This window comes from Sminthopsis crassicaudata, chromosome 5 (genome assembly GCF_048593235.1).
Source record: "Sminthopsis crassicaudata isolate SCR6 chromosome 5, ASM4859323v1, whole genome shotgun sequence".
Taxonomy (NCBI): Eukaryota; Metazoa; Chordata; class Mammalia; order Dasyuromorphia; family Dasyuridae; genus Sminthopsis; species Sminthopsis crassicaudata.
The window spans coordinates 156,594,459-156,621,446 of NC_133621.1; positions in this window are offsets into that span (position 1 = coordinate 156,594,459).

Genomic DNA, 26,988 nt, shown 5'->3' on the forward strand with positions numbered 1-26,988 from the left:
TTTTTTTTAAGACAAAGATTTGTTTCTCCTAAGATACTGCCTTTTCTTTATTAACAAATCTGTTTATGCATGTATAATTGGTCATGCTTTCTGATAAATTTTGGTGTGCCAAGAATGATGTCATATACTTATCATATCTCACAATTATATTCTTTTTCCCCTGAAGCAATTGGGGTTAAGTGACTTGCTCAGGGTCACACAGCTAGGAAGTGTTAAGTGTCTAAGGCCAGATTTGAACTAAGGTCCTCCTGACTTCAGGGTTGATGCTCTATCCACTGTGACACTTAGCTGCCCTCTACAATTTTACTTCTGAATAAGAAAATTTAATCTTTTAAAATCCACTCTACAGAGGCTGTTCAAGCAGAATATAAATTTCAAAATAACAACAACAAAAACTCAAAATGATAAATCACTTTAGTTCAATGAAGGCCTTATATTTTTACAGTTAATCCTTCAATTCAGCACAAAGTATGATAAGGCAAAAATATGATTATGAGATACAATATCTTTGAGAAAGACGCTACAGCAATGATTATAGTTACAAGCATTTCTAATCTTTATGCCACTCCTGAAAATAAGTAAGTATTGTTAGATAAGGTTAAGTGACTCACTCCAAATCACAGAGTGCTGATTCCAGATTTTAACCTTTCTAGCTTCTAAAATTACACCTTGTCTAATAGGCCAAACCATAATTTTAATGATTTTTTTTAGTCAAAATTACTTTTGTTTTTGTTTTTGTCAAGAAAGTGAGCAAAAACTATACTTTTATTTCTGAAGGTTTGTTTCTATTAGAACATTATGGAGATTTATTAGAACAAGTTTAATTAATTAGATTAATTAGAACAAGTTTGACACCTGAAGCTCTTTCTTACTGGCCCCTTTTAGTCTCCCAATTTTCTCCCCTCTGTGAACCCAGAGATGCATCTCTATTTCTCACATAGGAGATTCCATCTCTCAGTGCTTTTGTCATTGCAGGAATTATATCTCAGGCCTAAATAGTCTTCCTCCTCGTTTACATTTCCTAGTTTTCACCAGCATCCTTTACGTCACAATTCAAGTTTCATCTTTTGCAGAAACTTTTTCCTGGTTCCATGTTGCAGTATCTTTGCCAAGAAAACCCCAAATGAGATCCCTATTGGGCATGACTAGAAAACAATTAAAAACACAATCTCCGTTTTGTTACCATTCAGCATCGTAGGAAAATATCAAAATCTATGTCTGGTAATGTCACTATCACCAACTCAGTGCTAAGTCTTTTAGAAATTAGTCAGGTTGACTCTTCAAAACATAATTATGCTGGACCCCAACTCCAGGATTTTCAGTTTAGTAGAACCTATCTGTACATGGCCTCCATCTCTTAGTAAAGCATTTGGGGTGTAATTTAGTAGAAGGTACTAAAGTAATAGCAAAGTACATGAACATATGCTATTTCTTAAATATCATATTAAACCTTACAGTATAGATATCTTGCTTTTGTTTGCAACTTAAAGAATTGCTATCATCTTCATCAGCACTACATATTAAAATAATAATAAAGAAGTGCCGCCTTAAAACTGAATATTGCTGTGATGGAACATAAGTAAAACATAGCTTATAGCTGTGTTATAGCTTGCCATTACTGTAGTATGGCCTAGTGGGTAGTATGATGTACTTGGAGTTAGAAAAGCCTGGATTCAATTCCCTCTTCTAAACTTGGCACTTGCATAATCCTTGGCAATTGATGTAATTCTTCTTAATCTTAGTTTCCTCATTTGTAAAACGGGTAAATGTAACAAGTACTCCACATACTGCAGGGCTTCCATAAAATAACATAAGTAAATAATAAAGGTTAAGCACTTTGAAAACCTCAAATTACAATATAAATGTTAGCTGTTATTTTAAAAAAATATTTTTATTTGGATCTGAGATTTCATCAAAGTAGGGAAATCCTGATGTGGACATTTTCCTCATGTATGTATACAGGTTTTTCTTTAAGTCAAAGTCTATGTGAGACACTGACAGATTACGTGACAGCCCACAGACATAGACACACACACACACACACACACACACACACACACACATGCACGCACATACATATGCTCAAAATAAAGTTATATTCTCTTTCCATAATAGGATGAAAAAATACTGTTTACTCTTGAGAAACTAGAGTAAAAGCAAAGGAATTTTGTAAAAATAATGATAATAATAATATTTTTGTTTTGTCTTTTACATTTAAAAGTCTATGAAAAACTTGGAAGTTTGGGATTGTGAAAAAGCTGATATTCCAGTTTCCCTACATACATGCAAATGATAGGTAGAGAACACTTAATATGTTTAGAAATATTTAGAAAATATTTCTAAAGAGGGGACTGGCTGGAAGTGATTTAATGATTTATAAGATTAAAGTAACCCAAAGAGTTTAATAATATGAATTAGGGACTGGAATACAGTAATAATGTGTTTGATCTTGCTCAAATATTCTTTCTTGTAGTTGAAGCTCTGTCTTGACATTAAATAATCTTCAACCCTTCCATTTTTAAATCAGGAAACCTTAGTTATCAAAGAATTTTCTTCAGATTCCTTTTCTATGGGCTTTAAGCTTTAGCAGTCCTTTAACTATATATCATTTTCACAACCTAGATCTATCAAAATCTTAATGGAATCACTGACATAGAATATTCCCTATACTCATAACTATCTTCACTTCACCTTTAACTTTGCAGCAAAATGGAAACAATTCAAATAAATATTTTCCATACATGTTTGAAATGAAATAGTTTTGTGCTCTTCTTTCTATAAACATATCTATTTATGGCTTCCTAATGAATAAGAGGAATGTGAGGGTGACTGCATCCAATAGAAGTAAGTGGACTACTGTTAACAAAGAGTAGAAGCAGAAATTTTTATGTTGTACTTTCATCAAGTACACAAAGAAAACATATTTCTGAAATAGTCAAATGATTTGAACAGACAATTTTCAGATTAAGAAATTAAAACCATTTCTAGTCATATGAAAAAGAGCTCTAAATCACAATTGATCAGAGAAATGCAAATCAAGACAACTATAATATTTCTACTATATATCTCTCAGATTGGCTAAGATGATAGGAAAAGATAATGAATGTTAGAGGGGATATGGGAAAACTGGAACACTAATGTATAGTTGATGGACTATGCTAGAGAACAATCTGAAACTATGCCCAAAGGGCTATCAAACTGTACATGCCCTTTGACCCAGCAGTGTTTCTACTGGGTTTAAATTCCAAAGAGATCTTAAAGGAGAGAAAGGAACTATGTGCAAAAATGTTTGTGGCAGCCCTTTTTGTAGTGGCAGGAGACTGGAAACTGAGTGGATGCCCCTCAATTGGTTAATGGCTGAATAAATTATGGTCTATGAATGTTATGGAATATTATTGTTCTATAAGAAACTATCAGCAGAATGATTTCAGAGAGTCCTGAAAAGACTTATGTGAACTGATACTAAGTGAAATGAGCAGAACCAGGAGGTCATTGTACATGGTAGCAAGATTATATGATGATCAGTTCTGATGGATTTGGCTCTTTTCAACAATGAGATAATTCAGATAAGTTCCAGTGATCTTGTGATGAAGAAATCCATTTACATATAGAGAGAGGACTGTGGGAACCATGGATCACAACATAACATTTTCACTCTTTTTATCATTATTTCCTTGCATTTCTTTTTGATTTTATTTTTTTGGGGCAGCAAGATAATTGTATAAATATGTATGCATATATCAGATTTAACATATATTTTTACCATGTTTCATATATATTGAATTACTTCTAGGGGAGGAAGTGGGGAAGGTAGGGAATTGGAATGCAAGATTACACAAGGGTTAGTGTTGAAAAATTATCCATGCATATGTTTTGAAAATAAAAAACTTCAATAAAAAAGAAATAAAAACCCAGAAAATATATTTCTGTGTATATACAAATAAAGATATATAATTATAAAGATAGATATATGGATATCTGTATTTAGGTAGATAGATAGATAGATAGATAGATAGATAGATAGATAGATGTGTATGTATAGAGATGCCCATATATATGGTTTTACAGATATCTATATCCATTTATGATTGTTAAGATATACATATGTAAATAAATATTTTCCTTAAATTTTATATATATATATATGTATATGTATATATATATATACATACATATATATAGTCATATTTATGAGCATGCACTTATATAGGCACATACATGTACATGCCTATATAAAGTATATTATATATACTGCATACACAGATGCATATGTATATTAGTATATATTTATTTCTGTGTATATACATTTTTTTTCTTTATACTAAAAAAAGTTAAAAAAAAAAAAAAAAAACTACCCAAGAGGTGCTTTGACTATCATGCCTATCATGATGGTTAACTCTGAAGGAAGCAGGCTATCAGAAATGAGTGTGCAGTCTCTTGGGCTGTCATTCACATGGACAATACACTCATTGTCTTGGCTGGGAGCCATAGTTTTACCTTATGCAGAAGGTCTGGTTATCTTCAACTTGTCAACTAGCTTACACTGTGAGAGATGCTTAGCACCTGGACATCTAATAAAGCTTACTGCAGTATCAAGACAAAATAGTGATTATCTTACAGGTCCTGGGCTTAATTGCTCTGCTGGGACAACTCACATCTCTGATAAGGTTTTAGCTATTTTTCTTTAAAAACATCAAAGATTCTCTATTTCTTTAAAGCCTGGGTTCCTTGAAAATAGTCTGTATATTAGCTTCCTCACTATTTCAAGTTATCTGTGATTCAAAATTAAATGAAAAAGGAACTCTTGGCCTTAAATTTATAGCATAAATCTGTAGTTCATTTATAACAAATAATGAATCTTTTTACGATCTTATGTTCCTTTTTTTAGTAACAGTACCCTTTCTCATTCATTTGGTCCCAAACACAAAAGGTATGTTCCTTATTTCAATTTGGCAGTTGGGTCATCTTCCCTAGTGATTTGAAAAAGATTAATAGACCTGAGGGCTGACAGATGGTTAAAGTTTTTGGACAAATTTCTTATTGGAGTTCTCAAAAATACACTTATTATTTAATTCACTACCTTAAATGCTAAAACTCATTTATCAATGGGAACAATCATAACATTCATAAAAAAATCATCATAGTGAATTTTGTTATGTGATTTTTTTCCCCTATAAGAATACCATATGAACCATTTTATTTGGGAAAAAAAAAGAAAAAGAAAAAGAAACTTAATCAGAGTTACTTCATTCATAAGCAAATAAATGTTTCCATAGGTCACAACCTCTTCCTTCCCAATTTTTTTTTTATTTTTAGATCCATTTTTTTCTTTTTAATCTGATTTTTAGTTAAATTTTTTGATGACTTCTGCTTTGATATTATAAACATCTATAGATTATTCCCACTACATGACAGATTTCTTGTAACAAAATAAAATTAACAATATAGTTCATTAATCTGAAAGCACATGTAACATACTCTCTTTAGCACATTCCAATACCCACTTTAAAAATAATACAAAACAAAAAATAACAAAAATCCATTGTTTTCTCCCTCTCATTTCCCACCTTATAGGGAAAAGAAACAAAGAAAAAATATATGTGTAGTCATGTAAAAAGGAAAATTCTTTATTGACTATATATGTCTCATTTTGCATCCTTAATGGATCACTTTTTTTTCCAAATGTATTTTTTAAAGAAAAAAGAATTTATTTTTTAAAGAATTTTTTTCAGAATAAGAAAAAGGAAAAACAGAAAAGGAATACAAAAGAAAATGAAACAAAACAAAAGATAACATTGTCATGTTTCCATAGAACATCAGGGAAGATTCAAAATACCCAACAAATACCAGTTGAAGAAAGTATATATATTTGGATAAGAAATTGTATTCATGAGTTTCCATCTTTTCTTTTCTTCTTTATAAATTGTTCATTTGTTCTTTGATGTTCATCTTTTTTTTTTATCTTATTCTTCCCCTTTCATTTCTCCTATTAACCCCAAGGAGGCTAGTTAAGAAAGGAGATATTTATATAAACATATGTATATACATATTTTACATATATAGAGAGATATATGTCTATATATGTATATATACACGCATATCCCTATACACACATATATCACCACACTTACATCCACACATATCCCTGCTGACCCTTTGCTTTAATTCTGCTCCTAACTTGTCTTAGTATTACTTAACTTCCCTCTACCAGTGGATCCCATCCTTTGTCTTTTTCCCACATCCTTTGCTTTCTTATCAGTCCATCCCTCCTACTTTATTTCTTTATAGATTTGAAAGGTGTTACACCCATCATTTTATATATATATATATATATATATATATATGTATGTATAGTACTGCCTATTTAATCTATTTCTGATGTGAGTAGGTTTTCAGAACTAGGAGCCCTCCTTCCATCTTTGATGTCTCTGTGTCTATTCTTCCTCTGCACCTCATTTGTGTGACAAAATTGCTATTTTTACCCTAATTCTGCCCCAGTCTTTGTTTTGAGCTGCCCTATTGTTGATGTATATGTATACATTTCCCATGTTTAAAAAAAAAAAAAAAAACTTTGTTCATGTTTAGTTACTTGAAACTGATCTTTGATATTGACTCTATATGTTAAATTTTCTATTAAATTAGGGTTTGGTTGATAGAAAGTCCTGAAAATATGCAAATCCATTGGGTGTCCATTTTTTTCTCATTCAATATTATAGATAATTGTGCTGAATATGTTATTTTTGGCTGCAGACCAAATTCTTTTGATTGTAGACAGAAATGATTCCAGAATCTGCACTCTTTTATTGCTGCTGATGATAAATTATATGCAATTCTAATTGTAGATCCAATATATTTGAACTGTTTTTTCTTGTTTCTTGCAATAGTTTCTCTTTGATCTGGGGGGGGTTGAAATTTGATGATAATGTTCCTGTGTGTTTTCCACAAAGTAGAAATAGAAAAAACCCACAGATCTTCATCTCGATGATATCATCATAGTTTCATTGGCTTTCCCTTGCCCAAATCTAATTTTCAAAGGGTTATTTTAGTCTTTGAGTCTCTGTATGTCTTTTTCTAAGTGGTAACTTTTTTTTTTTTTCATAATCTCACTTTTTTTTTAAATGGTTTTACTTTTTTTTAGCTTTTTCTCAATGTCTCTCATTTGGTTTTTAAACTCTTTTTGAGATCTATAAATTCTCTTTAGGCATAGAGTCATTTTACATTACTCTTTGGAGTAGAAGCTTTTTTTTTTTTTTTTTTTTTTTTTACTTCAGTGTCCTCCTCTGAAGATGAAACCACAGTTTATTAAGCCACTAGTCAATTGATTATCACTCTCTTTTAGTTGCCTTTTATTTTGCTAGAACAAAAACAGCAGTTTTAAATATTCTCAAACATAAAAGACCTTTTCCTATTTCACTGATCTCTTGCTTATTTGATGTTTGCATTAGGTTGGGGTTTGGATTGTCTAGGAATCCCTGGGAAGCTGAGGCATTTCCACTGTACAGTTTAGAAGCTCTGTGACTATAACATGAAGACACAGAATTATGGCCTGACAAACTCTTGCATTGCCCATTTTCTTTTCTTTCTATTTGACCCAAGGATCTTAGGAAATTCTGCAGTTACAGCCTGAGAATGCTTCACAGTTGGAGCTGATCATAACCCAGGAAATAAAGGCCAGTTTCACTGGAGATATAACAATGGATTATCCTAACAAAGCTAAAACAAAGATTTATTACTTTCTCTGTTCTTCTCCAAGAAAATTACCTAAAATTTATGAATAGAGAATGTGGAGATAGACAAGAAGTGAATTAATTAAAATTCTCAAAGGAAAGAATCTAATTTAAAACAACAAAGAAGGGCAAGTGAGCAAGAATGTATGCAATGTCTAGTATATGTCGACAACTATACTAAACACTTAACTAATATCATCTCAATTGATTTGCAAAATAATCCTACAAATAGATATTATGATTCCTATTTAAAGTTGAGAAAATGGAGGCATCCTGAGAGGTTCACTGATGTACCTCATGCTACCCAACTAGTATACATCTAACTTTTTGAACTAAGTCTTTTTTAACTTCAAGAACAATGCATTACCTACATCACAAATAAAGGAATTAGAGAAAAAAGTTAAAATTTGAAAAGTAGGAATGATGGAGGTGGCAGAGTAAGAACATCTGAACTCATAAAAGTCTTCCAAATCACAAAGGCCCCACTTTTAAGCAGGAACTTGCATCCCTTGGACCAAGCTCAAAGTTCATTCCCTCTGTTATTTGAACTATTCAGATCTTGTTGGTTCCTCTGATACAATTCAACTTTAGCAGTAGCCTCATGTGTTCCCAGCAGGTCAGAGCCTCTAACTGGCCAGGATAGAGTTCAAGGAGTTTGAGGAGTTCCAAGTATGGATAAATTTTCCCATCTTAGGGAATCCTCCTACTGCTAGTCATCACCAAATAGAGACAATTTAAAAGGGGAGGAAACAAATGCTGCCAGAGGCAAGGCAAGAGGTTTAGAGCTTTCTGTACTGCTTTAGAAGCAACCTTAAGCCTGTCAGGAATACCATAAAGCATGGGTTTTCAACTGGCGTAGGATAGAGATTTGCAAAAGAAAATTCTCTCTAAAAAAAACCTTAAAAAGATTTTATCTTACTTTTGAATAATTTAAGTTGCAAATTTTAAAAATGGCATTTTAAATACATTTATATCTGCCATTTCTCATCACTTGTTTATCTAATAATTACAAAAACAAAATATTTACATGAACAATTCTGTATCCACATGTCAATTTTTATAATTTTTTAAAATCCTCTTTTACAATTAGTTCCTTTTGGACTTTTGATAATTGCGTTATTATTCTGTCCTCCATACATGCCAAAATACTTATTTACTTATAATTTCAAAAGTACTAATTTTTGAAAGAAATTCTCTTGCCACTGTTTCTAAAAAGAATGACACTGTTTCATTCTTTTGTTGTTCTATTTTGTTTATAAAAATGTTCTCTTTTCTTTGGAGGAAAGGGTTGCTTTTATTTCCTAAATAAATTAAATGATATATGAACCTGTTATTAAAACATATTCAGAGGCATAAAATAAATTAATTTCTCTATAGTCATTCAGAAAAATATTTATTAAGTACAAAAAATATTTATTAAGTGCTTAGTATGTGGTAATAATTAAAGATTTAAAAAAAGAAAATCTTTCAATCCTCGCCTTTAAAGAGTTTTTAGTCTATTGAAGTCATATTGCAACTATTTTGTCATCATTAAATTCCCTATCTGCCCATATTTGAGATCAACTTTTAATTATTAATTTTAATTCACAAAACTTCCTAATATGATACTAGATAGCTTATTAGGAACATTATCCAAATCACTTGCTTAATTTTGCTGAATATACAATTCAAATAACATAATCCCACTTTATTCCACAATGTAAAAACTAGACATTGGATGACATCCAAACCAGATCCAAACCTTAGGGCTTCATTTACATTACATAGTTCCTAGCACTTAATTTTATGAGCAGTAAAGGATACTTCTGACCCTCCTCTAAGACATTTAAATAAATGATAAATTGATTCTCATCTATCTACTTCTTAGCACTTCCCACTTGGCAAACTATCCATTTTTAAAATGTGAACCATTTAGCATATTCCCAATAATATCTACTTTCATAACTTACCCTATTAACCTTTCTTTACCTACAAGGTTTGGAGTTCCAGGAATTCCCCAAAATCATTTAAGAAAAAAAGATAATGTCATGTGATATACACTAAATTTGTTGCAAATTAAATCTTTAGATGTGAAAGGAGATCAGAGAAGCTATCTAATCATCCTTGTGCTAAAGCATTCTCCCCAGTACTTTGGGCAAGGATCTACATTTCTTCTCTACCCCTGCCATAGCAAATATGTTTGTTCCAAACACACTCATGTTGAGAATTATGACCTCTCAAACACATCTCTGTATTCTCCATTGGAATTTGTAAATTGTTCATCAAGCCAGCCCATTCACTGAGTAAGCAATGTCTCTGAGAGCTTTATTAACACAATATTCTCATTGAAACCTAGGTCCTGGTTAGTTTCATAAACTCTTCTACTAATTGAATTCTGCCTACTGAACACTCAAATTCCCTTCTAAATAACATGAAAGTCTAGTCTGCCACCCATTCAGCTGCATTCCCAATCCTTGATACATAAAATAAAAAGGGTCAAGATTTAGATGGGAAGAAATTAGTTTGAGTTAGAGAATAGGAGTTAAGAATTAGAGGAGATATCCTGGAAAGGCATGAGACATGGAGAGATGGGAAATCATTTTCAGAACAAAGAATGGAGTTAGATGAAAAAAGGTGTGGTAGCAAATAGACTTGGACCAAATACTTCAAGGGACCAACCTTTACACAGTTATTAATAGTATACTAAAATAGATTCTCTCTTGTAGTATTGCAAAATATTTCTGAAATAGAACAGAATATGATTTCTGGCCAGCTGGAGTGAGAATAGGGACAGAAAAACAGTTAATAAAAGTATTTTACTGAACTGAAAAACAAAACAAAACAAAGGAAAGCCAATGCTTTGAAGAGGAATGTAATTCACAGTCATGATTATTCTCTAGCTTTGCTGTAGAGATTAACAAGAAAAATCTAAACTTCAAATTTGACACAAGTATGGGGAGAAAAGTGGAAGGTAGTAAAGACCCTAGTTTTTGGGAAAAAGACTTCACTGTTTGACAAAAACTGCTGAGAAAATTGGAAATTAACATGGCAGAAACGAGGCATTGCCCCACATAATACCATACACCAAGATAAGGTCAAAATGGATTCATGATCTAGGCATAAAGAATGAGATTATAAATAAATTAGAAAAACATAGGAGAGTTTACTCTCAGATCTGTGGAGGAGGAAGGAATTTGTGACCAAAGAAAAACTAGAGATCATTATTGATCACAAAATAGAAATTTTTGATTATATCAAATTGAAAAGCTTTGTATAAACAAAATTAATGCCGACAAGATTAGAAGGGAAATAATAAACTGAGAAAACACTTTTACAGTCAAAGGTTCTGACAAAGGCCTCATTTTCAAAATATATATTCCACTGATCAACTACTCTATTTTTTAGCCAATACCAAATGGTTTTGGTTACTGCTGCTTTATAATATAATTTTAGATCTGGTACATCTTAAAGAAGGGAAAGGGACCCATATGTGCAAAAATGTTTGTGGCAGCCCTTTTTGTAATGACAAGAAACTGGAGACTGGGTGGATGCTCATCAATTGGAAAATGGCTGAACAAATTGTGGCATATGAATGTTATGGAATATTATCGTTCTGTAAGAAATGACCAGCAGGAGGATTTCAGAAAGGCCTTGAGAGACTTTCATGAACTGATGCTGAGTGAAATAAGCAGGACCAGGAGATCATTATATACTTCAACAACAATACTATATATATGATGATCAATTCTGATGGACATGGTTCTCTTCAATAATGAGATGAACTAAATCAGTTCCATTTGTTCAATAATGAAGGGAACCAGCTACACCCAGCAAAAGAACTCTGGGAAATCAGTATGAACCACTACATAGCATTTACACTCCCTCTGTTTTTGGCCGTTTTCATTTTTTATTTCCTTCTCAGGTTATTTTTACCATAAGTCTGATTTTTCTGGTGCATCAAAATAACTGTATAATGTGTGTGTGTGTGTGTGTGTGTGTGTGTGTGTGTGTGTGTGTAATATTTAACATATACTTTAACATATTTAACATGTATTGGTCTAACTGCCATCTAGCAGAGGGGGTGAGGGGAAGGAAAGGAAAAGTTGGAACAGAAGGTTTTGCAATTGTCATTGCTGAAAAATTACCCATGCATATATCTTGTAAATAAAAAGCTATTATAAAAAAATAATAAATAAATAAATAAAAGAAAAGTGGAAGGGAGTGACTATCATGCCTATATACTTTACCACTTCTTCATCTTTAGGACTTCTCACAGAAAGCAACAAAAACTATCATGGGGGCAAAAACTATTAATACTTATGAGAAAAACTCCAAATCAGATGTTGTTTTTGCTTACAGTTACGGACTAGGGAATCTTTGGCCCACAGAATAAAAAATATCTCTAAGGAGAATTCTCAATTCTAAATATGAATCATTTATGAAAGTATGTATTATAAACACATACATACACATAGACATACACATACACACACACACAATCATGCTGGATTCATAGACAGCAAGTAGTCTTGGAAACAGGGTTGTGCTTTAAAGGAAAGAAGAGAAACTTCCTAATGTATTACTCTACTGTTTCCCTTAGGTTCTGAGACAGAATCAACTGTCAATTGTCTGACCTCCCACAAAAAAATTAAGGCAGAAAATATAGTGTAGAAGTATTTGCCTGTTTGTACTAAAAATGGAGGTATTAATATCAATAAGGAGAAAAAGACGCTTCTGTGTCCCTACCACCATAAAGGGCTAGGGAAGAAATGGGGGGATATGAGTTTATAATCAGAAAAAAAAAGAATTTTGTGTATGTGCCAAAATATTTGTGGCAGCTCTTTTTGTAGTGGCTAGAAACTGGAAGATGAATGGATGTCCATCAATTGGAGAATGGTTGGGTAAATTATGGTATATAAATGTTATGGAATATTATTGCTCTTTAAGAAATGACCAACAGGAGGAATACAGAGAGGCTTGGAGAGACTTAAATCAACTGATGCTGAGTGAAATGAGCAGAACCAAGAGATCACTACACACTTCAACAACGATATTGTATGAAGATATATTCTGATGGAAGTGGATATCTTCAACATAAAGAAGATCCAATTCAGTTCCAGTTGATCAATGATGGACAAAAACAGCTACACCCAGAGAAGGAACACTGGGAAATGAGTGTAAAATGTTTGCACTATTTTCTTTCTACCCAGGTTACTTATACCTTCGGAATCCAATTCTTACCATGCAACAAAGTTGGATGTACACACATATATTGTATCTAGGATATACTGTAACACATTTAATATCTATGGGATTGCCTGTCATCTAGGGGAGGGAGTAAAGAGAGGGAGGAGAAAATTTGGAAAAGTGAATACAAGGGATAATGTAAAAAAAAATAATTATCCATGTATATGTACTGTCAAAAAAATTATAAAATTAAAAAAAAAAGAAAAAAAGAATTTGTCAAGTTCTTAGCATGGAAGTTGAACCAGTCAGTGTATAATTGAGTAGGAATGGAGCATTAGAAACAAGAGATTGAATAGGTTTAGGAACTAAGAAATTAGGGTGTTTTATGAACAAAGATGGTTTCTTAGTATGAAGCCAAAATTTCAGGTGGACTGGAAAACTCTGAGTCAGGTGTTACATCTCTCAAGAAAGGGGAAAGAATGAATGGGGGCTGATATTGATTAATTACCAAGATCTGATAATTCTGCATTAAAAAAATAAAAATAAAAACAAAAACAAAAACAAAAACCTCAGAAGTTATTGAAAGAAGGTAAAAGTATATATAGATCTCCCCTCAGGACCAATGAATTGGAATTTCTGAAAGAAAAATAAAACCAGTACTGGAAAGAATTACCAAGGAATTACCAAGTATCATCTGGGAAAAGCCAAGACTTAGAAATTACTGACAGAAGAATATGCTCAAGTAATTGAAAAAACAATATTTACTAAACACCTATTATGTTCCTCAAACTAAGGGATACAAAAAAGAGGCAGAATACTCCCTGTCCACAAAGAACTTAAAATCTAATGGGGAAAAACATTAAAAACACATTATACAAAGCAAGCTATATACAGGATAAATAGGAAATAATTAAGAGGAAAGACACTAGAACTGAGAATAAGAAGAGACTTCCTATAAAATATGGGATTTTATTTGGAACTTAAAGAAAATAATGGAGCCAGTAATCAGAACAGAGGATGGAGAGTACTCTAGGTGAAAGAAATAGAAGTGCCCTGGAAATAACACTTCTTTAATACCCACAATTCCTAAGGAGTCTTCTGATTGGAGGATGGAAACCTCCCAGAATCTACATTTAAGGAGGGCACCTAGGCCAGTCATATCTTCATTGCTGACCCAGTTGCAGTTCAATTTTCTTCCACAAGGCCTTTTAGTTTTTCTTCCCAACCACCCATTTCAATTTTCTTTTGTGAATTTTGTATTGAGTGTTCAGTCATTCAGTCATATCTGACTCTTTATGACTGCAGTTCTATGACATCCTAAGACTTACTATCTTTCACTAGCTTTCAAAGTCTGGAAGTTCATGTTCATTATTTTCCCCATGATACAATCTATCCATCTCATTCCCTACCTTTCCTTTTGCCTTCAATCTTTCCCAACATCAGGGTCTTTTTCAATGAGTTCTCTCTTCTTATCATATTGCCAAAATATTTAAGCTTTAGTTTTGGTATTTGATCTTTCAGTGGAAATTTAATATAATTTAAGTATTAATTTAAGTATTGACTTAAAGGATCCCTAAAAGCTTTCTGTAGTCCAATTCAAAATCATAAGTTCTGTGATGCTCAGCTTTCCACCTATTCCAACTCTCACACCCATATACTGCTATAGGAAACATACACACACACACACACACACACACACACGAATAAAATCTCTTTGATTTCATATGGATCTTTATCAGAAAGGTGATATCTCTTCTTTTTAGTATTATGTCCAAAATTGCCATAACTTTTCCTCCAAGGAGCAAGTATCTTTTAATTTCATAGTTGCAATCACCATCTGCAATGATCTTTGAGTTCAATAATATAAAATCTGTTGAGATCAGAGACTATCTTTCTTTTCAAATTTGTTTTGCCAGAAATCAGCACAGTGTCTGATGCACGATAGGTATTTATTGTTTATCGACTGATTGAAACAGAAAAAATCTAATTCCTACCCCAGGTACCCTTTCAATAATCAAACAGAGCTTTAATAAGATGAACAGTCATTATTTCCCAGTTAAGCTCTAACTTTTCTGATCTTTTCTCTTGCAGTTTCTTTTGCCTAGAATATTCTGCCCATTCTTTTTATCTTCATATCAAGTTTTAATAATCCTGATGTAAATTGTGACTCCTTTAACCTCGGGGAAGGAGGGGGGGGGGTCTGAAACTGTGTCCCTTTTAATCTTTGAGAGAAGAGTGAGTGATTAGGGTCTCCAGCTCTCCCCATTAGAGAAAATTTCCATTAGAGAAATTTCGGAAGATAAGTCTCTTTTCAATTGGAAATCTAGGCCTGGGGCATTAGACAACATTGAGTGCCTCAAACTCCCAGTTAAGTGATCTCATTCAATTGAAGATTTCATAGTCAATAGTCTTTTGAGTGGCTCGATCTTCTCCCCAGCCCCCAGCCCAAGGTAAACCCAATCTAACCAAGGGTTGGTCAAATCTACCTTTACAGAAGTCCTAACAGGATCATGCCCACTGCTGAAGATATTTTCTTCTCAGTGTAACCCACCTTTACTATGTTACTGACAGGACCTTGCCCACTAAGAAGTCTGTTTCCTAGCAAGCTGGCTTCTTAGTGCAAATAAAACCCATTCTCTGCCATAAACCTCATGCCTGTATTCATTGGGGTTTTCGAATTCTTTCACAAAGCCTGCCACTGACCAAGGGGATCCCCATTGCTATTAGGGGCATCTCTTTCTCTTAATTCTCTCACCTCATCATTTGCACCTCATCAATCCTATTTATTCTTCAAGGTGCAGACCAAATGCCACTCCTTGTAATAAGTCTTTCTTGATCTTGTCTACTAAAAATAAACTTTGTTCCTCTTAACTTCCTCTTACTGCCTTTTTTCCCCTTATAGCATTTCCCACAATTTTATTTTCACTACTAAATTGTTAACTCCTTGAGGGCAGGGACAATGTTTTTTCCTCCTCCCCCTTAATCACAAAACACTTATAGATTCTTGCTATATAGATATATAAATGTTCAGTAACTATTGAATTGAATTATGTGTTAGTATTCACATTTTACCTTACAACAAAACAAGTTTTTATCATTCTATAAAAGCAAAATAACATTGAACTCATATTCTGCTAGAATTAGAAGAGACCTTGGGATTTATAGTGTTTAAAGTTGAAAAGGACCCTAACATTTTCTACTTTAGCTCTTTCATTTTACATTGAAAAAAAAACTGAGTATCTAAGAGTTTAATCAACTTGCTTAAATCATATAGCTAGTAAACAATAGGGAATAGATTTGAACCCTAGTCAAAAAATCCTTTTGAAGCCAGTTTTTTTAAAAGTTAGTACTTTTCCAACTAGAAAACATTACCTTTTTTGCATGAAACATCATGCTGAATGATTCTTAAATTAATAAGTGTTATTATTTGATCATTATTATTTTACCTATATCATTATATTATTTTATTTTAGGAGTATCTGTTTTGAGGAATATTTAAATAAAGGGTCAGAACTGTTCAGAATAATTAGTCTCCTCCTTTATTAAACAAGCTGGGATTTTTGGGTCAGTGTGTTCAATTAACATGAATTTCAATTACTGAAGAAAAAAAAAAGATTAAGGAATGATAGGATTAACAAATTAAATGTAAGAAAATGTGTTCAATAGCCAAGTATGAGTGAATACATTCTAAATATTTAATTCAGTAGCACATATAGATCTGAAATCAATATTTACAGCAGGGGGGAAAAAAATACTACTTCTTCTTTTAAAGAATGAGAAAAAGGTTCCCATCAATTTTTCTATTTGAAAGCTGACTCTAATGGAATTCACATAATCCTGGGATGTAAACAAAATTCACAAACCAAGTGACAAATACAAGACCACACAGCTGGGACAGATAGTCTCTTTCAAGGGTTATCTAGAATGATTGTCATTTTCTTTTTTCTGGGAGCATAAGCATGACAATTTTGTCTAGGTTCTACTGAAAACTAGCAGATAAATTGCATCAGTAGTAGGTTACTTATAAACATTCCCAGCTACAGAGTCAAACTTTTCACATGCATCTTACTATGTTTAGGAAAAGTCCTGCAGATGGCCCACTTACAAGCTGAAGACCAATACAACATTTCTTCCATGGAAATACTTAGTGCTGTGGGATTATTATTTTTTGATGCATTCCTTGGGGTGGCAAAGGGGAAATGCTAGGTTTAGAAGAAACATTTTGTGTGGAAGAATCTGTGTCATTTTATAATATATTTTTTTTAATGTCAAAAAGTTTTTTAAAACATAAGATTAACCAGTAGGCATAATAAAAGCAGCTATGAGAATAACTGGTTTTTTTTTTTCTTTTTGAGTCTTTCCTCATGTCTAATCCTGCCCACACATTTAAAAGCATTGCTTTCACCCTTTCATCTCTTTCTTAAAACTAGGCTTTCTAATATAGCTTTTTCAATAGTTTATAATTTGCCCTTTCCCCTTCACTTCCCTTTTTAAAATCTAAGAAAAAATTTCATGGGAAGGCTGATGGAAGTTAATTTACAATTAAATTGGTTTGGATGAAGAAGGCTTATAGGAAAGCACTTCTTTCTCTTATTCCCTATGTGAGCTATCTTCTTTTTGTAATAGGTTCTAAACGTGACAGACTTCTATGGAGAAAGACTTCTATTTTCTTCTATTTTCACTAATGCCCACTTGAACACCAACCTGGAAAAAACACAACCATTTCTCCTGAGATACAAACATTCAAGGGAAGAATCTGCAAAATGTTTAGCCAAAGGAACGCCCTTTTCCTTTTGACTTTAATATCCATCTCCACAGTAAAAATAAAAGCAGTTAAAACAAGATTTCATGGGTCTCAATTCCCACAGTTCTTTCCAGGCATCAAATTTGATCACCATTATAAAACATTCTATATGATTGTCCAAACACTAAGAAAGAAGAGAGAAGAAAGAAGGAGGTTGGGATGGGGGTGGGGGGAGACTTTTTACTCACTGTGAGATTTAAAAGGTGTAAAGAATAATGAAAAAAATTGGAAAAAGACATTTTGATGCAAACTGGATAGCATTAAAAGTCAATTATCTCTGATACAAAAAAGAATCCTTCTTTCTTTGGAGCTATTTTACATTATCTTTCATTCAGATCTACCTTTTGTGATGCAAGTTTTTATGTTGTGGGAAAGAAACAATAACTTTCCAGGATGGAAATAGTATATAGGGAAGAAGAAAACTATTGAGGTACAAATTAGATTATGAAAAAACAAGGAAAGCATAACAATTAAGTTTATCTTCTGAAAAAATTGACTGACTTGTGAAAAAAAATTATAAAATTAGGCTGTTTTCTAAAAGGTGCATTAAGGAAAAATATATTTCTATTTTGAAACAGTGTATCAGTTGTTGTTTTTTTTTTAAGTCAAGACTGATGTCTGTGATCATAAAATACATATTTCTTTATACCTAGTGTAAAATTCTAATCAATTTTATTAGGAATAAATTCAAATCAGAGATAACTGCCAGAAATGTGTGTTTTATACCAGAGTGTTCCAAAAACTTAGTACATTTTAAAATTTTTCAGTGACTTAAAGTTGTTTTTAAAGTACTAAGGCTTTTGGAATGCTATATTTAAAAAGTCACTAAAAAAAACCTTAATATAGATTTGATTGAAAGCCATATACATTTAGGAAGTGTTTAGTAATTGTAGTTTTTTACAAAAATAAAAATTTAGGGTATAAGATATTGTTAATATTAGATCATGGAGTTTCCATCAAGAGAATTTTATTTCTAAGAGGAAGACCAAGAGAAATAGAGGTGTCAGAAACAAATATAGCATTGTAAGTGATGCTTTCTTAAAGTGGTGAATTTTAACACAAGTTAGATTTTTTTCTAGTTGGGATGATCTTTCTTTTTGTTATTTCAGACTATTTATGATAGATAAAATTTAAAAAAAAATCTTGCTTGGTCTTAGTGTACAAATCTAGTAGCAGTTTATGGATGTTTTGGGATTGAGTGACTTGCCCAGGCTCACACAGCAAGGAAAGGTTAAGTGTCTGAAGTCACATTTGAATTCAGGCTGGTGCTCTATCTAGTGTGCCGCCTAGCCACATATAAAACCAAGGCACAGATATAGAGCATCAGGCATGTAACATATGGGATGGCACTGATTCTGAATGTCAAGGATGCACATTAAAAAAGTCAAGGAATGTGATCTAATATGACAAAGACTGCCTTAATCAAACTACTATGTTCACAATAAGAGATATTACCCTTTTACTCTGCTTGGGTCAGATCATATAGGAGGTACAACATGGAACTGACTCATGGGAGATTTTTAGCCTGAAGAATAAGAGAAGGTATGGTAAATATCTGAAGGAATGCCAAATGCAAGGCATATTAGAATTGTTTTGCTTGGTCTTAGTGTACAAATCTAGTAGCAGTTTATGGAAGTAGCAAGAAGGTTGGTTTTTGCTCAGTCCTAGGATATATTTAATAACAGTTAAAATTATCCAAAAAAAAAAAAAAAAAAAAAAAAAGGAATGGGTTCCCTTGGGAGGTAATGAGTTCTCCATCACTGGAGGTCTTAAGATGGAGGCTAGAAGGATGATTTATTGGGCATATTGAGGCGAGGGAGGAGATTGTACAGATGGAGTTTGGAGGAGATGACCCTTGAACTCCTACTCCCTTTTCAGGTTGTAGGATTCTATAAATGATACATGATTTTGAGCACATCTTTTCCCTTACCTGATCATTGATTTTCTCAACTCTCAAACTGAGAGGTTTGGTTCTTTCTGACTTTAAATCAAACTTAAGAAATTTTCATGCCAGACTAAATCCTGTATTTGATTATGAGACTTATTGGCAAAGATTGACATTGTTACCTAGCTCTTTGGTACTGCACTCATTTGAAGATCTACATCTGGGGTTCAGTGATGCTAGAAAGTAAATAAATAAGCTTCTGGGGTCAAATTTTTAGAAATGGAGTTAGAGGAAGTGGTGATAAAGGAAGAAAATCTCTGTCTTGGGTTAGGGAAATATTGGAAAAGAAGAGCAATAATATTCTTAAAACCAGGTTACTTATGTCCTCACTCTAAAAAAGCATTCAATTATAGGAGGATTTATATTTTGTTAGAAATAGTCTTCCAAATTAAGAATGGAAGCCAGTCAGGAAATTGGATCATTTTTTAAAAAATATGGATATCTTTTTTCATATATCAGCTTTATTTCCTAATATATACCTACCTCATCAAGAAAACCATCCTTTATAACAAAGAATAAAATTTTTAAAAAGGGAAAAGAGGTATTTTAGTAAAGGCAATAAATCCAGTGTCTGAGTTCTGTATAAATGGTATTTTTTAAATGGGGTTATTTTAAGTAATATATCTTATGACCCATTTTACTAGAGTGTATTCTTCAAAGTTGAATAATCCCAATGTTTTGACCACATTTTTATAATAGAAGATGGTACTGTAGAGTCACCCAGAAGGATTTTCTTTTGTGCACCTCAAGCCTATAAAAATGCCATTTTATCCTCTATCCAGCTACCAAGGTGATTTCTCCAAAGTATAACAACATTAACAATAACAATAAAAATAGCTAATATTTATATAATATTTGCTATGTTCTAGACACAGTCCTAAACACATTTACAGACAACTTGATTGATCCTCACAACAACCCTATAAAGCTCTTTTTTCCATTTTACAGTTAAAGAAACTGAGGCAAACAGAAGTAAATTGATTTCCCCATAGTCACAAAGCTGGTAAGTTTCTGAGGCTGGATTTAAACTCAGATCTTCCTGATTCCAGTCTAGCATTTGACCCATTGCATCACTTAGCTGCCATAAATCATACTGTCATATATAACTTCCTAAGGGATAGCAACTTCCTTTTTCCTCTACAATCAAATATAAAAAACTTTATTTATTATTTTATGCTCTTCTTAACTTCACCATTTCCTACTTTTTCTACTATCTTTCTCATACCTCATTCCTTTTCCTTAACCCTGTTATCCTGCATTGTTGTGTTAACCTGGCAATTCATCAGCATAATACTCCATCTCCCATCTTTTTGTAGTGACATTTCACACCCTTTCCTCACTTCGATCCAATTCCCTTGAAAGTCATGGCATCACCTCCTTGATGTCATGGCCATCTTTGAAAATGAAGTACAAACAGCAACAACATGGGATAGACCATAGAACACAGAGTACAAAGAAGGGTATAAAGACTTAGATAACAAAAAGAACAGGTCTATATTATAAAAAGAATTAAATGTCAGTAAGATGATAGGAAAATATTGGAGATTATTGGGCAGTGAAGAGAATTCATTCACACTTCAGAAAAATCATTTTGATAACTGTGTGGAGCAGTTATATCAAATTCAAATGGAAATGAAAAATACTAAACTTTACATAAAAATTTCTACAGGCTGCATATTTGAAGACTATAGTTTAAATTATATAAGTTCTATCATTTTTTCTTATGGTAGATTTGTGGGGTTTTTATAGCTTTTTATTTATAAAACATATGCATGGGTAATTTTTCAACATTTACCCTTGGAAAATCTTCTGTTCCAAAATTTCCCCTCCTTCCTCCCCTAAATGGCAGGTAGTCCAATACATGATATTACATTAAATGTAATATATGTATAAATATTTATACAATTATCTTGCTGCACAAGAAAAATCAGATCTAGGGAAAAAAAAACCTGAGAAAGAAAACAAAAATGCAAGCAAACAATAACAGAAAAAGTGAGAATTCTCTGTTGTGGTCCACATCAGTACCCATAGCCCTCTCTCTGCGTGTAGATGGCTCTCTTCATCACTGAACAAGTGGAAGTGGTTTGAATCATCTCCTTGTTGAAGAGAGCCAAGTCCATCAGAATTGATCATCTTATAGTCTTGTTGTTGCCTTGTATAATGATCTCCTGGTTCTGCTCATTTCACTTACCCTCAGTTCATATAAGTCTCTTCTGAAAATCATCCTATTGGTCATTTCTTACAGTATAATAATATCCCATAACATTCATGTACCACAATTTATTCAGCCATTCTCCAATTGATGAACTGAGCATCCATCCAGTTTCCAGTTTCTTGTCACTACAAAAAGGGCTGACACAAACATTTTGGCACATATGGGTTCTTTTCCCTCCTTTACAATCTCTTTGGGATATAAGCCCAGTATGCACAGTAAAGGGTATGCACAGTTTGATAACTTTTTGAGCTCTATTATTATTTATTTTGCTAAATCTTTCTCATTTGCACTTCCTTTGATTATAGTTTTATATTTGCCATCCTCAATGTAATGGACTGATGGGGGAAAAGATGCTTGGGGTAAAATGAAAAAAAAAGAAAGCTATTGCAAAAACCAAGTTGAAAGGTGATAAGGACCTAACACAGCTTGGTGGCTTGGGGGTAGACAGGAAGGGATATTAGCAAGAGATGCTGTAGCAAGATTTTGCAACTCAGGATATGTGATTTAAATGAGTGATGAGTTATAGATGTCACTGATGTGAGTCTCTGACTGAAAGGTAATATTGAGTGAGTAAGCAAAGGAGGAAAATTAATTTTGTTTCAGAGATATTGAATTACCTCAGAGTTAATAACAAAGAGCTGAGAAGAGTAGATTTGGAATAATCTTTGTCATTTGTTCTTCAGTTTTGAATTTAGAAAACCACCACCGGGTGGGTGATGCCATGACATGCAGATGAATTAGATTTCAGTGAGGGAAGACAGTTGAAGGTTATCAGCATTACATTCTCCTCCAGAACCATCTGGAACCAATGGCTAGATATAGATCAGGATAACTGGCGATGGAGCTGGATACAGTGGAAAACCTGGATCTTTTTAATCTAAGATCTTTAACAGGTCTTAGTTTGTCTGGGACAACTATCCATTCAGTGTTAAGAAAGAAATGAGGCAAAAAATAGTCTTTTTAACCTAGTAATGCAATAATCATTAACAACAACAACAACAACAATAATAATAATAATAATAATAATAATAATAATAAATAAAAGACTCAATCTGATAGATAAGACCCTCAGGATTTCTGGCTAAAATAATAACATTTGCATTCACTCTAAGGCAATCAGGGTTAAAACAAAGACCAAGTGGGCTTATTGGGCATGGGATGGATAATCCATTAGGAAAATCAATAAATATATAGTGGATCTAGGCAGCACTATAATGAGACTTTCTTCATCTCCATTCAGCAACATATGAGGTTTTTTCCATTTTATTTTCCATTTAACTAAAATGGAAGCAAAGCCCTCTCCCCCTTCCCCCCCAGTAAATTCATTATTATCAGGGACTTATTTAAAAATGTTTAAGATGTAAGATTAAGAACCAAATTCGCCTCATCCTCTGATATCACCTATTTAACATGAGATAGTTAGATAAAGTATTATGCAATCTTTAAAGTTACATAGATATTTACTATATTAAAATACTCAGGTAGGATTACTCTTAATTCAAATTAATCAGATGATTTTTCCCAATTAAAAAAAGGCAACATTTCAAAAATTTAGAGTTTATCTTTGAGTGGAAATAATAATTTAGGTAGGTAAAGAGAGTAAAAACTAGGGAAAATAATCTCCCTGGATACTATTAATAACAAAGAAATTATATAGTCCAACTCTTAAAATATGAGCATTTTTCACAGGGAACCTAATAGTTAGTTTCTCTCTCTATCCATAAATCTTGCAGAAAGTTATAATTTTTTTTTTCTTAACAAAGACAACAGCAAATGTTACTTTTTGAATTACAAGGACCTTTAAACCAATTGCTCCAGGCTAATGCACTCATTGTACCAACAAGTCAGTGAAAGTTGACTGAAAGATGTTGAAGGAGGAAAGAAGAATGAATCTGGAAATTTTTCTCAGGTGATTGATAACCACAAACACCTGTATTAAAGCGATAGCCATCTCAAGAATTATTCAAAGTAATGAAGCAGCAACAAATCTTATGTTCAGTATCCATTCCTTGACAGCATAATTGTGCTTCCCTAAATAATATTTTAATCACAGGACTAGAACAAACCCAGTTAAATTTAAAGGGAGGAGTCAAGGAGATATGTGTCAATGTTATTTTATCCATTAATAGTTTCAAATGGGAAAAAAAAAAAATTAGCTTCCATTTCCACAAAGAAAGATATGAGAATTGAGGAGGAATATCAAGTCATTTCACTCATTCCTATCATGTGTTAAAAGTTAGATGTTATCATTTCTTGAGTAGGAAGTTCATTATAAAAGAATGAATTTAAATGAAGTACTCACACACCTGGTGGTTTAGCAAAATTCTCCACATTCCCCAGGTAACTGGGAGGAGATCAGGGACTTGCCTGAGTTGTCTCCTTTCAAGTATAAGAAGCATATGGCATTTTCATTATAAAAATACAAACTTTGATTGGTATTACATTGTTCATCTCAAATAATCTTTAGGACAAAACATCTTTTCTAAAAACATAATAGTCTGAGCTACAGAAGGGTAGGATAAATTTTTCTAAAAGTTCATATACTATATGTAACAAACATCAACATTAAGGCATTATTTTGTCCAGAACATTCACATCAATTTTTTTGGCTTAGATTCTAAGCCAAAAAAAATTGATGCCATAGTCATCTAAAATCTAAACGAATAAATTAAGGTAAGTGTAAGTGCAAAGAAAAGTTTGCTTTAGTAAATAAATTAGCTATTTTGAAAATCTTTGAAATGGAACAAATATTCTAAATTAATCTTTGCATTAATTCCTCAGATCTGGATTCTTGAACTCCAACTTGCTGTCTACTATTCTAGAACTCTTATATTCACTATGGATGGAGAAACCTAAGATAAATGAGAAAGAAAAAAAAAACATTAAATAAGAACTGGACCTGTAATTTCCATCAGTGTAGGAAAATCTCTGGATAAAGAAACTCTTTTTAACAATGTACTTTCTCTGCAACATATAAGCTCAGAGGCTAAAAGCCTTGAGAGGATAAATGGATTGTCCATACATGAGAATGTCAGAGATGGGACTAAACCCAAGTCTTTTTGATTCTAAGACCTGATCTCTATCCACATAGGCAAATTTAGTTCTATTTCCTATAATTTTTTTCAAGTTTCAATAATTATTAAATCTCCTTTTTAAAGATGAAATTTGGAGCTTTAATATTTTGAACTTTACAGTGAACTTTTTAATGAGATATACTAAAATATTTTATTGTAATTAATTATGCTTATAATTAATAAATACATCATAAATATAGTCAAAATGTCTTTCTTTGGGATCTGGAAAGGACCTTCGAAATCATCTAGTCTAACTCACTGATTTTATAAATGAGGGAAGTGAGGTCCATTGTGGGCAAGTGTTTTACCCAAGTTCAGGTCAAATTGATATTAAATGTGAATTTAACATTATCTCCATAATCCCCCAAAATTTAATTAAGCCATCTCAAAGTTGGGAATCTAACTGTCATGGCTGCCAGTCCCAAATTAACATTGCACATTTATACAAATGTTCCAAAATAACCTTTCATTTTATGAAATGAAAACAGATTTGGAGTCTTCCCTCTGCTTCATGCAACAGCACACTTTGAATCTTACTTTCCAACCAAACCCAGGACCAGCTAGTTACAGATGCACACCATGTGAATGGATGAAATGGGCTACAAGGGTGCTGGGCTGAGAGAATATACACCTTTTAAGGTGAACCCAGGAACTGTTTATATTCTTGGGTCTTTTTGCTGGTAGCCTTTGTAATACTTAGAGAGGTGGTCAAGCCTTGTTAAAGTCTGTTAAGCAGATGTGTATCTATGCCTAACAGATCATAAAAAACCTAAAGGTTAATAAAGGGATAAGAGGTGTGACCTTGAGCTTGCTTAGGCTAAGACTGTGATATGAGTTTAGTATGAGTTACATTCAGTAAATGGATTGAGAGTCACATTAAAAGTTAGGACAGCATTTCCTTACCTCCAAAGAGATTACATAAAATGTTTCCATCTCCATTGGAGTTGTGTGAGGTATAAGCTTGTGGTAGATGATTTACAGGTGGTATACAATTTCTGGGAATCATCTGTGTGCTTCAGGGTGTGATTTAAATAGCAATTGTTTCCTTTCCTCCTTTAAGAACTCATAAGTGCTTCAAGGATATGCTAAATACATTTTACCAATATGAACCATTCACCTAAACCCTATGGAACAGACCATTTTAAATTAAATTGGGGACTTTGGGCATTTGAGTTTGCTCCTGGCCAATCTGGACTAGTATTTTCCTCAAGAATGCCACTCCTAGGAGATATTGAAAAGCGATTGTTGAATTGGAAATAGTTACTGCATAACCTCATTTATGATTGAAATGTAGTTGAAATAAAAAAAAAATAATAAATTTCTCTTGAATCATACTCTACATATTTCACTAAGGATAAGTGATTAGAATTAATAGATTTAAACTATTTTAGAAGAGAATGAATTAAGAACAAAAAATGAGGATTGGGCATTTTCTTAGGGAATCCTTTCAATACCAAAAATTAGGGAAAGTGATAAACTCTACCCAAGTATTACCAAGGAGGAAACCACAAAACAAGAATCCTTTTAAACTTAAGATTAATCTACAATTAGCAATAATTAGATCCGACAACCAGGCAATCAGGTGGTTCTGTGGATACAGTGCTGGGATTGGAGTCAAAAAGACCCTAGTTCAATATTATCTGTATGACCCTAGCCACGTTACTTAACCTCTGTTTATCTTAATTTGCTGGAGAAAGAAATGGTAAACATTCTAGTATTTTTGCCAAGAAAACCTCATGGACAGTATGATCTATGGTATGGAGTCATAATAAAGTGCAATACAACTGAACAAAAGCAACATTTGAAAGCTAGATGACACAGTGAATAGAGAGGATAGAGTTAGGAAAACCTGAGGTCAAAAATGGTCTCAGACTCTGAACAAGTCAATTATTACCTCTTTGCCTCAACTTTTTCAAATGTTAACACTAATTACATCAAAAGTTTGTTGTGAGGATAAAATTAGATAGTATTTGTAAAGAGCTTAATACGATGCCTGGTACATAGTAGGCACTGTGCTTTTCCCCCTCCCAAATGTTTCCCTCTTTATGTTGGGAAGC